Source organism: Rousettus aegyptiacus, unplaced genomic scaffold (genome assembly GCF_014176215.1).
Source record: "Rousettus aegyptiacus isolate mRouAeg1 unplaced genomic scaffold, mRouAeg1.p scaffold_m13_p_9, whole genome shotgun sequence".
Taxonomy (NCBI): domain Eukaryota; kingdom Metazoa; phylum Chordata; class Mammalia; order Chiroptera; family Pteropodidae; genus Rousettus; species Rousettus aegyptiacus.
Genome location: NW_023416312.1, coordinates 28997420 through 29009830, shown reverse-complemented (window position 1 = coordinate 29009830; position 12411 = coordinate 28997420). Strand labels below are relative to the sequence as shown.

General features: G+C 36.9%; 2 pseudogenes; both read left to right on the top strand.

Moving 5' to 3' along the window:
- The window catches only part of LOC118607839, a 240330-nt pseudogene that overhangs the window by 176698 nt on the left and 51221 nt on the right, over positions 1 to 12411 (top strand).
- On the top strand, positions 6706 to 6821 carry LOC118608514 (annotated as a pseudogene).

Here is a 12411-nt window from a genome sequence, read left to right as displayed (position 1 = left end):
TAATGTTTTACGTAATAAAGTCATCTTAACTATATTGGTTCTTCCATTCCAAGAATACAGAAAATCTTTCCATTTCTTTGTATCTTGTATGATTTCTTTTAATAGGGTCTTGTAGTTTTCATTATATAAGTCCTTCACTTGTTTCATTCAATTTATTCCTAGGTATTTTATTCTTTTTGTTACAATTGTGAAGGATTTTTTTTAACTTCTTTTTCTGATATTTTGTTGTTAGAGTATTGGAATGCTATGGATTTCCGAACATTGATTTTGTATCTAGAAACTTTACTGTATTTGCTTATTGTTTCTTGTAGTGCTCTTGTGGAGTCTTTAGGGTTTTCTATATAGAGAATCATGTCATCCACAAATAGTGACAGTTTGATTTCTTCATTTCCTATTTGGATGCCTTTTATATTTTTCTCTTGTCTGATTGCACTTGCTATGAACTCCAATGTTATATTGAATAAGAGTGGCGATAGTGGACAGCCTTGCCTTGTTCCTGATCTTAGAGAGAAGGTTTTTAGTTTTTCACCATTAAGTATAATGTTGGCTGACAGTTTGTCAAAGATGGCCTTTATTATGTTAAGGTACTTTCCTTCTATTACGATTTTGTGAAGTGTTTTGATCATAAATGGATTTTGTATCTCGTCGAAGGCTTTTTCTGCATCTATTGATATGACCATATGATCCTTATTTTTAATTTTTTTACGTGGTGTATCAAATTAATTGATTTGCATATGTTGAACCATCCCTGTGCCTTGGGATGAAGCCAACTTGATCGTGGTTTATAATTTTTTTAATATGTTACTGTATTCGGTTCACTAGTATCTTATTTAGCATTTTTGCATATGTGTTCATGAGAGATACTGGCCTGTAGTTTTCTTTTTTTGTGTTACCCTTACCAGGCTTTGGTACCAGAGTAATATTGGCCTCACAAAATGAGTTGGGAAGTATTGCCTCCTTTTTTGATTTTTTGGAAGAGTTTGAGGAGCAAAGGTATTAAATCCACTTTGTATGTTTGATAGAATTCACTAGTGAAGCCATCTGGTCCTGGACTTTTTCTTTTTAGTAGGTTTTTGATGATCGTTTCAATTTCCATTCTGCTGATTGGTCTATTTTGATTTCCCATTTCTTCTTGATTCAGTCTATGAAGGTTGTATTTTTCTAAGTACTGCTCCATTAATTCTAGGTTATTAAATTTGGTGTTAAATGCTTTTTCATAGTATTCTTGTATGATCCTTTGTATTTCTATGATATCATAAATTCCCTTCTTTCATCCCTAATTTTGTTTATTTATGTCCTTTCTCTTTTATCTTTATGAGTCTAGCGAGGGCCTTGTCTGTTTATTAACCTTTTCAAAGAACCAGCTTGTTGTTGCATTTATTTTTTCTATCGTTTTTTTTTTCAGTTTCATTTATTTCTGCTCTAATTTTGATTCTTTCTTTCCTTCTGGTGACTTTAGGCTTCATTTGTTCTTCCTTTTCTAGTTTTTTAAGATGAAGCATTAAGTTGTTTATTTCAGCTTGTTCTTGTTTTTGGAAATAGGTCCGTAATGATATGAAATTTCCTCTTATGACCTCTTTTGCCATGTCCCAAATGTTTTGGTATGTTGTACTATCATTATCATTCATTTTTATCTATCTCTTGATCTCTCTTTTTATTTTTTCTGTGACCTAGTTATGCTTCAGAAGCATGTTGTTTTTCTCCATATATTCGTGGTTCTTCCTAATTTCTTTCTGCAGTTGATCTCTAGTTTCAAAGCATTATGATCGGAGAATATGGTTGTTATGATTTCAACTCTCTTATTTTTCTTGAGGCTCTCTGTGTCCCAGTATGTGTTCAATCTTGTGAATGTTCCATGTGCACTAGAGAAGAATGTATAAGCAGCTGTTTTGGGATGGAAGGCTCTGTAAATGTCAATTATGTCCAGTTGGACTAAAGTGTCATTTAAGGATATTATTTCCTTATTAATTTTCTGTTTAGGTGATCTCTCCATATCTGATATTGAGATATTAGGTCCCCTACTATGATGGTTTTTTGGTCTGTTTCTTCCTTTAGTTCCATAAGTAATTGGTTTGCATATTTCGGGGCTCCCTGATTGGGAACATGGCTATTAGTAAGTGTTATGTCTTCTTGGTGCGTGATTACCTTTATCATTATGAAGTGTCCATTAGTATTTTTCTTTACCTTTTTTATTTTGAAGTCTATTTCGTCTGATATTAGTACTGCTACTCTTGCTTTTCTCTGAACGCCATTTTCTTGAAATATCATTTTCCACCTTTTCACTCTGAGTCTATATTTGTCCTTGGAGCTGAGACGTGTCTCCTGGAGGCAGCATATGGTTGGCTTTTGGTTTTTATTCCATTTTGCAACTCTGTGCTTTTTTATTGATGAGTTTGGTCCATTTACATTTAGAGTGATCCTTGAAATATGAGGTCTTCTTCTAGCCATTTGATCTTTTGCTTTCTGGTAGCTTGATGTTTTCATTGCTTCCTTGTCCATGTGTTTATATTTTCTTTATTTTGGTTGGTGCTTGTGGGTTTTTCCTCTGGTTCTTTTTGTTTTATGTTACATATTTTAGTTCTGAATCTTCTTTGTGTGGTTATCATTATGAATATATAAAGGATATTTATAAATATGCAGTCATCTATTTTCTTCTGTGTGTGCCTTATCTCCATTACCTTTTGCAAATTTGGATCTTTGAATTCTCCCCTTTTCATTCATTGTTGTCTCAATTTGTCCCTATGTATGCTGAAACTTCATTACTATCTTGTTATAACAATTCATTTCTTATTATTTAAGGTATAATGCCCGCTCTTAGTAAGGGTTGCACTCCTCTGCTTCTATTTGCCTGATGGTCACTTTTCTCCTAATTATGTATTTTTGTTATTGTTATTTTTTATTTTTTATTTTTATTTTTGGTGAGCTGACCCCTTCAGTATTTCCTGTAGTGCAGGCCTCATAGTGGAGAATTCCTCAATTTTTGTATGTCTGGAAAGGTCTTGATTTCTCCTTCATATCTAAAGGAGAGCTTAGCTTGATACATTATTCTAGATTGGTAATTTCTTTCACTTAATAGTTTAAATATTCGGTTCCATTCTTTTCAGGCTTGTAAGGTCTGTGTTGAGAAGTTCGATGATAATCTAATGGGTTTTTTTTTATAGGTTACCGTTTTCTTCTCCCTGCCTGCCTTGAGAATTCTATCGTTGTCATTGATTTGTGATAACTTTAATATAATGTCTCTTGGTGAAAGCCTTTTTTTAGTTGAGATAATTGGGTGTTCTGTTGACTTCTTGAATTCCAAGCTCCAGCTAATTCCTTCGATTTGGGAAGTTCTCATCCACTATTTGTCTGAAAATGCTTTCTAGTCCTTGCTCCTTTCCTCGCCTTTGGTAATGGCGATTATTCTTGTTTCCTCTCCTGATGGTATCAGCTAGTTCTTGTATTTCTCTTTCATTATTTTTCATTCTTTGGTTTCTCTCTTCTTCCTTCTGATTTCTTTCTAGATTTTTGTCTTTGATATTACTGATCCCTTCCTCCATTTGGTTGACTCTATTTCCCTGTCTAGCTCTTTCATTTTTCAGCTCTTCCAGTGTGTTCTTCATGTCCAGAAGCTCTATTTGATTTTTTATGAGGGTTTCAATCTCCTCACTGTTTTTTTAATTCCTGAAATTGTTGACATGTTTTGTTTTGGATCTCATTAATTTTTTCAGAAGTACCATCCTGATGTCTCTGCCATTTAAGTCACATATTTCTATGTCTGTAAGCTTATTTTCTGGAGATTTTTCTATTTCTCTCTGAGCTGCCTTGTCACCTTGGTTGTTCATGGTGTTTAATGTACTATTTCTCCACTTGGGCTTTAATAGAAGTGTATTCTGTTGTTTTTCCAGAAAGAAGGTTTATTAAATAAAGGTCTCTCTTTAGCCTTCTGCAAAGAATGCTCTCTTCTTTTGGTTTCCGGTAGGTGACATCTAAGCCTTTTGGATCCCTAGTAGTTTCAGTAGTGTTTGCTCAGATTCCCCTGGGGGTCCACAGGGTATGGGGGAGAGCCCCTCTGGGTTTTGGGTTGGGAACTGAAACCAAGGCATAAAAATCAGCTGTTTTTTTCTCTTTGGTCCTGCCTCACTTCTCTGCTTTCTGCCCTTATGACTGGGCCCTCCAATCGGCTGCATACAAACCCTGGCACTTCCAGGCAGGGTTGTTCCAGAAAGTTGCTGCACTTTCACCCCTCCCCCTCCCACTACAGGGAGCTCTGGTGGCTGGGAGAGGCAGTTTCTTTATTACTCCCAGTCCACCGCCAGACACCCGGGATTCTGACCTGTGGTAGCTCTTATGTGCAGATCCCACACTCAAAATTGGTGTGCAATTTTGTTTTTTTTTTGTTGCGTTTTACATGTTCGCCTTATTATTGTTTCAAGGGGAGAGATCTAGGGACATCTCTCACTCCATCATGTTTCTGCCAAGTGTTTTCTTCTCCTTCTTAAAGAAGTCCCACCAACATTTCCTGTAATGCTGACTTGGTGGTAATAAACTCCTTTAGCTTTTTTTTTTCTTGAAAGCTCTTTATCTGTCTTTCCATTGTAAATGATAGCTTTGCTAGGTAGAATAATCTTGGTTGTAGGTCCTTGCTTTTTATCACTTTAAATATTTCCTGCCAATTTTTTCTGGCCTGTAGAGTTTCTGGTGAGAAATCAGTTGACAGTCTTATGAGAGCTCCCTTGTGGGTAACTAACCGCTTTTCTCTCGCAGCTCTTAAGATTCTTTGTCTTTAGGCTTTGATCTATTAATTATAATGTGTCTTGGTATGGGCTTCTTTGAGTTCACCCATCTTATCTGAGACTTTCTGCACTTCCTGGGCTTTGATGTCTGTTTTTTTCACCAAGTTATGGAAGTTTTCTTTTATCACTATTTCTTCAAATAGGTTTTAAATTCCTTGCCCTCTCTCTTCTCTTTCTAGTACCCGTATGATGAAAATGTTGGTGCATTTGATGTTGTCCCAGAGGTCCCTTAAACTAATCTCATTATTTTAGATATTTTTCTTTTGCTGTTCTGATTGTATTTTTTGATAGCTTATCTTAATAGCTGATTCAGTTTCTGCTTCATCTAATCTACTGTTGATTCTTCCTAAAGTATTCTTCATTTTAGTTATTGTATTCTTTATTTCTGACCAATTTGTTTTTTGTTTTCTATTTCTTCATTAAAGTTCTTACTGAGTTTATCTACTTTTTTCCTAAGTTCATTGATTATCCTTATAACCAGTGTTTTGAACTCTGCATTTGGTAGATTGATTGTCTCCATTTTGTTTGCTTCTTTTCCTGGAGCTTTGTTCTGTTCTTTCATGATGGGCATGTTTCTTTGTCTCCCCCTTTTGGCTACCTCCCTGTATTTGTTTCTAATTGGTAGGTCTGCTAAGTGTCCTGACAGGTCTTAATAGAGTGGCTTTGTATGGTAGTTACCCTGTGGGGCTCAGTGGTGTAGTTTCTCTGGTCACCTGTTTTGAGTGCTCCACGTGTGTCCCTAGTAGGGATGTGTGTGCCCTCTTATTGTAGTATAGTTTTGGTTGCTGTTTTCATGTTAATGGGAGTGACTGCCCCTCAGGCTGATTTGTTGTGAGGACTTGCCAGTGACTACAGTGGAAAATCTGTTTTGCAGGAGCTGACCCTACAGAGCAGGATTTAATTTAGCAGGTACTGGTGCCTGCTCATTGTGCCCTTTGAGTGTGTCAATCTTGGATGTTGCCCCAGGTGGTGCTTTGGTTCTGTTCTAAGCTGAACATCAGGGTTGCCAGCCTCAGGGTCTCATAAGAGGTGCCCTGTTACAGGTTGAGTTTTACAGCCCCTGTATCCTGCCTGAAACCAATTAACATGTGCCACCGGGCAATTTGCATATGACTACCACCCACACTTGGCTTGGAGGTGCCTCAACAAGCCAGGTCATGAACCAAGGCTGGCTACTGCTATTGCTGTGCTTAGGACTGCTCAGCATGATATCTCAGGTATGCAGTGCCAGAGGCGGCTTATTTGGGTTTTTTGAACTTTTGAGAGGGTTTAGGAAATTCTGCAGCATGAGCCAAGACAGGCCATTTGTATGAAAAATCCACTAGAAGTGGCTTGGGTGGGCCCACACATTGGGAGGGGGCAGCGTCTCAGGGAATCGCCAGGGTGGGGTTACCAGTGTTAGCTACATTGATGGAAACTCAGATGTGGCATCTGCATGGGTCTGCAAGTTGGGTAGGGGAGGGCTCAACAACAACAACAACAACAATAACAACAAAAATAATGGCCTCGGCTAGCACTTCTGTCTGGGAGAAAGCTGCCCCTCCAGTCCTCGCCTTGAAACCAGACAACTTAGTTCCTTTTCACATATCTCTGCTGCCTCATAGCTGGAGCTCAGAATGAGTGAGTCCATCATCAAGCAAGTCCGTGTGTGGGCCCCTTAAAAGGAAAGTCTGTGACTCTCTCGGCCCTTTGTCTCCCTCAGCCACAATCTTCACTCGTTCTCACATCTAGAATATGTGGGGACTACTCTCCCTGGCACTGGAACCCTGGGCTGGGGAGCTTTGTGTGAGACTGGGACCCCTTGCTCTTCCTGGTGGACCTCTGCTATGCAATAGTTCGCCTGGATGTGGTTCCATAGTGTAGTGGTTAGCACGTCTGCTTTACATGCAAAGGGTCCTGGATTTGTGCCCTAGTGGAACCATGGTCTGTGATCTATGGCCATGCCACCCTGAACAAGCCTGATGTCTGATCTCGGAATCTAAGCAGGGTTGGGCCTGGTTAGTACTTGGATGGGAAACCACCTAGGAAGACCAGGTGCTATAAGCATCAATCAATCAATCATTAAAAAAAAATAGTTCTCCTGATTCTCAACTGCCCCACATGGGTGTGGGACCAATCTGGTTTGCATCTCCACCCCTCCTACCAGTCTGTGTATGTCCTTAGTTGTAGGATTTCTGTTCAGCTAGACTTCAGGTTACTCCTAATTATAGCTACTCTGTCGTTTAGTTTTTCGATATGGTCATGAGAGGAGGCAAGTGCAACATTTACCTAGTCTGCCATCTCTATCAAAAACTATTACTGCTTCGATCTTTAATACATCTTTCCTTATGCGGCTATCTTTCAGCTTAGGTTTTTCTTTGTTTTTTTTTTTTCCCTTGAGGTATAATGTCAGGTTGTTTATTTGAGAACTTTCCATTGTTTGTACGTGTTTATTTCTACAAACTTTTCTCTTATAACTGCTTTTGCTGCTTCCTATAAGTTTTGGTATGTTTCCATTTTTGTTTGTGCCAATATTTATTTATTTATTTATTTATTTATTTATTTATTTATATTTATTATGTCTCGATATTTTTTTTGAAATTTACCTTTTGATTTTTCTTTGATCTATTCGTTGTTCAGGAGTATGCTGTTTAACATCCATGTATTTGTTAATTTTTCAGCTTTCCTCCTGTTATTGACTTCTAATTTCATATCATGTAGTAGGAAGTGATATTTGGCATGGTTACATTCTTTTTGAATTTGTCCCATAACATATGATCTATCCGAGAAAATGTCCATGTGTGCTCATCAGAAAAATGTGTACTCTGTTGTATTGGCCAGAATTTTCTACATATGTGTTAGGTCTATTGGGACTATAGTGTTGTGCAAATCTGCTATTTTCTTATTGATTTCCTCTCTGGATCATTGTTGAGAGGCTGATATTAAAGGCCCTAGCCATTGTCGTATTGGCGTTTATTTCGCATTTTAGTTCTGTTGGTATTTGCTTTGAATATTTACGTGCACAAATGTTATATCTTCTCTATAGACTGAACGCTTTATCATTATATAATGACATTCTTTGCCTATTTTGACCAGTTTGAACTTTAAATATATTTTCTGATATAAGTACCCTTAGTTTCTTTTGGTTACCATTTGCTTGAAATCTCTTTTTTAATCCCTTCACCCTCAATTTATGTGTGTCCTTGAAGTCGTAGTGAATTTCTTGTAGATAACATAATGTTGGATCTTTTTAAAAATAATTCATTCAACTATTTTGTCTTTTGTATGCAGAATTTAATCCATTTACATTTAAAGTAATTATTTATAGGTAAGGACTTACTATTGCCATTTTAAAATTGTTTTAGACTGTTTTGTAGTCCTTTTATTCCTTGCTTCCCATTTCCCTGTCTTCCTTTGCAGTTTGATCACTTTTTGTAATGGTATGCTTTGACTCCTTTATTGTAATCTTTTGTGTATATACTACAGGTTTTTCCTTTGTAGTTATCATTAGGCTTACATGTAATATATACATGTCTAGATGGTTGATACATTGCTGTGAGTGGGATATTAAAGTCTACAACCATTATTCTATTTTAGGCTAAAAACAACTTAGCTTCAATAGTATACAGAAATTTTATACTTTATTTCTCCCATTCTTATATTTTAGATTATTAATGTTATAGATTACATCTTTTTAATGTTATATACCCAATAAAAATTATTGTAATTATAGTTATTTTAATACATTTACTTTTAAACTTTGAATAAGAGTTGTAAGTGAATTATGCATGACTATTAAAATATTAGAGACTCTGACTTTGAATATATATTTACGATTTCCAGTGAGTTTTAAACATTCCTATGTTTTGTAATGTTAATTACTATGCTTTTATTTCTGCTTGAAGAACAACCTTTCTCATTTCTTTTAAGGCAGGTCTGAACTCCCTCAACTTTTGTTAGTTCTGAAAATTCTTTATCTCATTAATTAATGGACAGCTTTGCCAATTGTAGTTTTCTTAATTGACAGGTTTTTTACCCAATATTTTGAATATATCATCCTACTCTCTCCTGACCTGCAAAGTTTCAGTTGAGAAATCTGCTGAATAGTCTTGTATATGATGAGTCATTTTACTCTTGCTGCTTTCAAAATTCTCTCCTTGTTTTTGACTTTTGAAAATTATAATGTATCTCAGTGTAGTTCTTTTTGGGTTCAAACTATTGGGGATTTTCTGGGCTTCGTGAACCTGAATTTACATTTCTCTCACCATGTTTGGAAAGTTTTGGCCATTTTTTGACTTTTTTAAAAATTTTAATTTGTTTCAAGTATACAGTACATTGGTTAGACATCTATATAGTTCATGGCAATGGCTCCCTCCCTCCCCTGACCCTCCACCTAGCCAAATTATTAATGCTAACTGCATTCCCTATGCCGTGCTCCCCATCCCTGTGACCATCCATAGCTACTAATTTGTACTTGCTTAACATTCTCCCAACTCCCCAACCCTCTTCCCCTCTATCCGTCACCAAATTGTCCTCTATATTTGTGAGTCTGTTTTTAATTAGTTTGTTCTTTTTATTCCTTAGATTCTGCATATAAGTGAAATCATATAGTATTTATCTTTCTCTGTTTGATTTAAATATCATCTAGGTCCATCAAAGCAATATCTTTTTCCATCCTAAACTGCTGCTTAGTCTGTGTATGTCTTTTAATTTGAAGTGAGTCTCTTGTAGGCAGCGTATGTAGGGGTCTTGTTTTCTTATCCATTCAACCACATTATCTTTTGGTTGGAGCACTTAATTATTTTTCGTTTGAGGTACTTATTGATAGGAATATAGTTGTCACCATTTTTCATTTCTGTTTTTGAAACATGTTTTTGTTCTTAAAGAAGTCCTCTAATATTTCAGGTAATACTGGCTTATTGGTGATAAATCCCTTTAGCTTTTCTTTTTGTCCGGGAAGCTCTTTTTCTGTCTTTCAACTCTAAATGATAGCTTTTTTGGATAAAGTATTCTTGTTCATAGATCCTGGCTCTTCATCACATCGAATGTTTTTTGCCAAGCCCTTCTGTCCTGCATAGTTTCTTTTGAGAAATCAGTTGCCGGCTTTATGGGTGTTCCCTTGTAGGCAACTATCTGTTTTTCTCTTGTTGCTTTTAATATTCTTTCTTTGTATTTAACCTTTGGCATTTTAATTATGATGTGCCTTGTTGTGGGCATCTTTTGATCCCTGGTTTTTGGGATTTTCTGAGCTTCCTGGGGTTTTATGTCCATTTTCTTCACCAAGTAAGGGAAATTTTCCATTGTTATTTCTTCAAATAGCTGTTCAACATCTGGATTTTCTTCAGTTATGCCAATCAGACAGATATTTGGACCCTTAATAGTGTCTCATATGCTCCTTAAATTATTCTTATAGTCTTGGCATCTTTTTTCTTGCTATTCTGATTTAGTGTCCTTGGCTTACCCGTCCTCTAGATAGAGCATTCCATCCTCATCTTTATTCATTTTATTTATTTCTTTTTTATTCCATTTAATAAACTTCTCATCTTAGATAATGTGTTCTTCATTTCAGACTGGTTACCTTTTATAATTTATATTTTCATTTTTATGTTTTTTTTATCCCTTTGTTGAAGTTCTCACTGAATTTATCTATGTTTCCTCTAAGTTCATTTGCACATCTTTCTAACCAGTGTTTTGAACTCTGCACCTGTGAGATTACTTGACTCCATTATATCTGGATCTCTGTTCTTTTCTTTGACACGGTTTTTGCTTCTTTGTCTTCCCATTTTGGCTGCCTTTCTGTGTCTGTTTCTATGTACTAAGCAAAGTTCTTAAGTCTCCCAGTATTATTAGTGTGGATTTGTGAAGTAGGTGTCCAGTGGCACAGTCCTGAGAGGGGTTCAGCTGCAGGCCAAATTTAGCCCAGGCCTTTGCACCTCCAGAACCATCTGTTAAGATTCAGCAAACAATCCATAGATGCTGTGCTTATAATTGCCTCAGCATGCCACACCAGAAATGAAGGCCAGCTGGCTCCAGTGTGAGTGCTGCTCAATAAGGAGCAACTGACTTGCTGAAGATATACTTGGATGTGGCTTGGGTGGGGCTGCAAGTTTGGGGAGGCGGGGTTTAAGGGAATCCTCTGAGTGGAGCAACCTCTGTTTCCCGGTTTGATGATGTTTCGGCTGTGGCAGCACTCTGTCAGTACACTGTGGAAGGTGGGAGGGAGGCAGGGCGGGGCGGGGCTCAACAGGGACCAATGGATACTGCCGGTACTTCTGTACGGAGCGAGTCTCGCCTCAGCCTTCACTCCGGCAATGTCTCCTTGTAAGTCCCTGGTACCCTCTGAATGCAGCCTAATAGGCACTGGTGCTCAGAGTGAGCAGGTCCATCACCATGAAAATCCACTCACAGACACAGCCCCTCTAAGAGGCGTCCGCCGCTGCCGTAGCCTCTTTGTCACTCAGCCACTGGAGACCAGGCAGCCCTGTGTCCTCTCTCTGTTCTACTTTCCGCCATGGTAGGGTGATTTCTTGGATTTCTCCCTAGTTGTATGGCTTATTCATCTAGATCCAGGCAATTTTTCCTTGCTGCTTGTTTCTTGTTTCCATCAAAACTTTAATTTGGTCTCCGAAGGGATGAACAGAGCCTCTATCATTTAAGCCGTTTATTTTCCTCCCCTTCATTTTTGACTTTTTAAAAATTAAAAAAAATTTATACAGTTGTCATACAATATTATATTAGCTTCAGGTGTACAACATGGAGATTATATATATATATATATATATATATATATATATATATTCATGCCAATATATCTAGTACCCATCTGACACCATATATATTTATTAAAACATTATGTGCTATATTGCTTATGTTATAATTTACATCCCAATAACTATTTTGCAACTACTGCTTTGTACCTCTTAATACCCTTCCCCTTTTTAACCAATCCCAAAACTCTGCTTCTATTCAGCAAACATCAAAATGCTCTCTGTATCTATTACCTTGTTTTTGTTTTGTTTGTCCATTTATCATGTTCTCTAGTTTCCATATATAAGTGCAATCATATGACATCTGTCTTTTTCTGACTCTGTCCACTCAGCACCATACCCTCTAGGTCCATCCATGTTGTTGCAGATGGCATATATATATTTGCCTCAAACTTTATCCATTCATCCATTGATGGACACCCAGGTAGCCTCCATATCTTGGCTGTTGTAAATAATACTGCAATGAGCATATATGGATGTGCATGTCCCTTTGAAGTAGTGTTTTGGGTTTCTTCTGATAAATACATAGAAGTAGGGTAACTGGGTCCTTCTTTGTCTCTTATTATAGCCTTTATTTTAAAGTCTATTTTGTCCGATATGAGTATTGCTACCTCAGCTTTTTCATTTGTTTGTTTCCATTTTTATGAAACACGTTTTTCCATCCCTGTACTTCAGACTGTGTTTGTCTTTCAATCTGAAGTGAGTCTTTTGTAGGCTACATAAGTAGGGGTCTTGTTTTCTTATGAATTTAGCCACCCCACCTTTTGATTGCAGCATTTAAGCAACGTACATTTAAAGTAATTGTTAATAGATATGTACTCATTGCCATTTTATTATTCATATTTTAAATCATTTTTCTTCAAAAGAAGTCCAACATTTTTTGTAATACT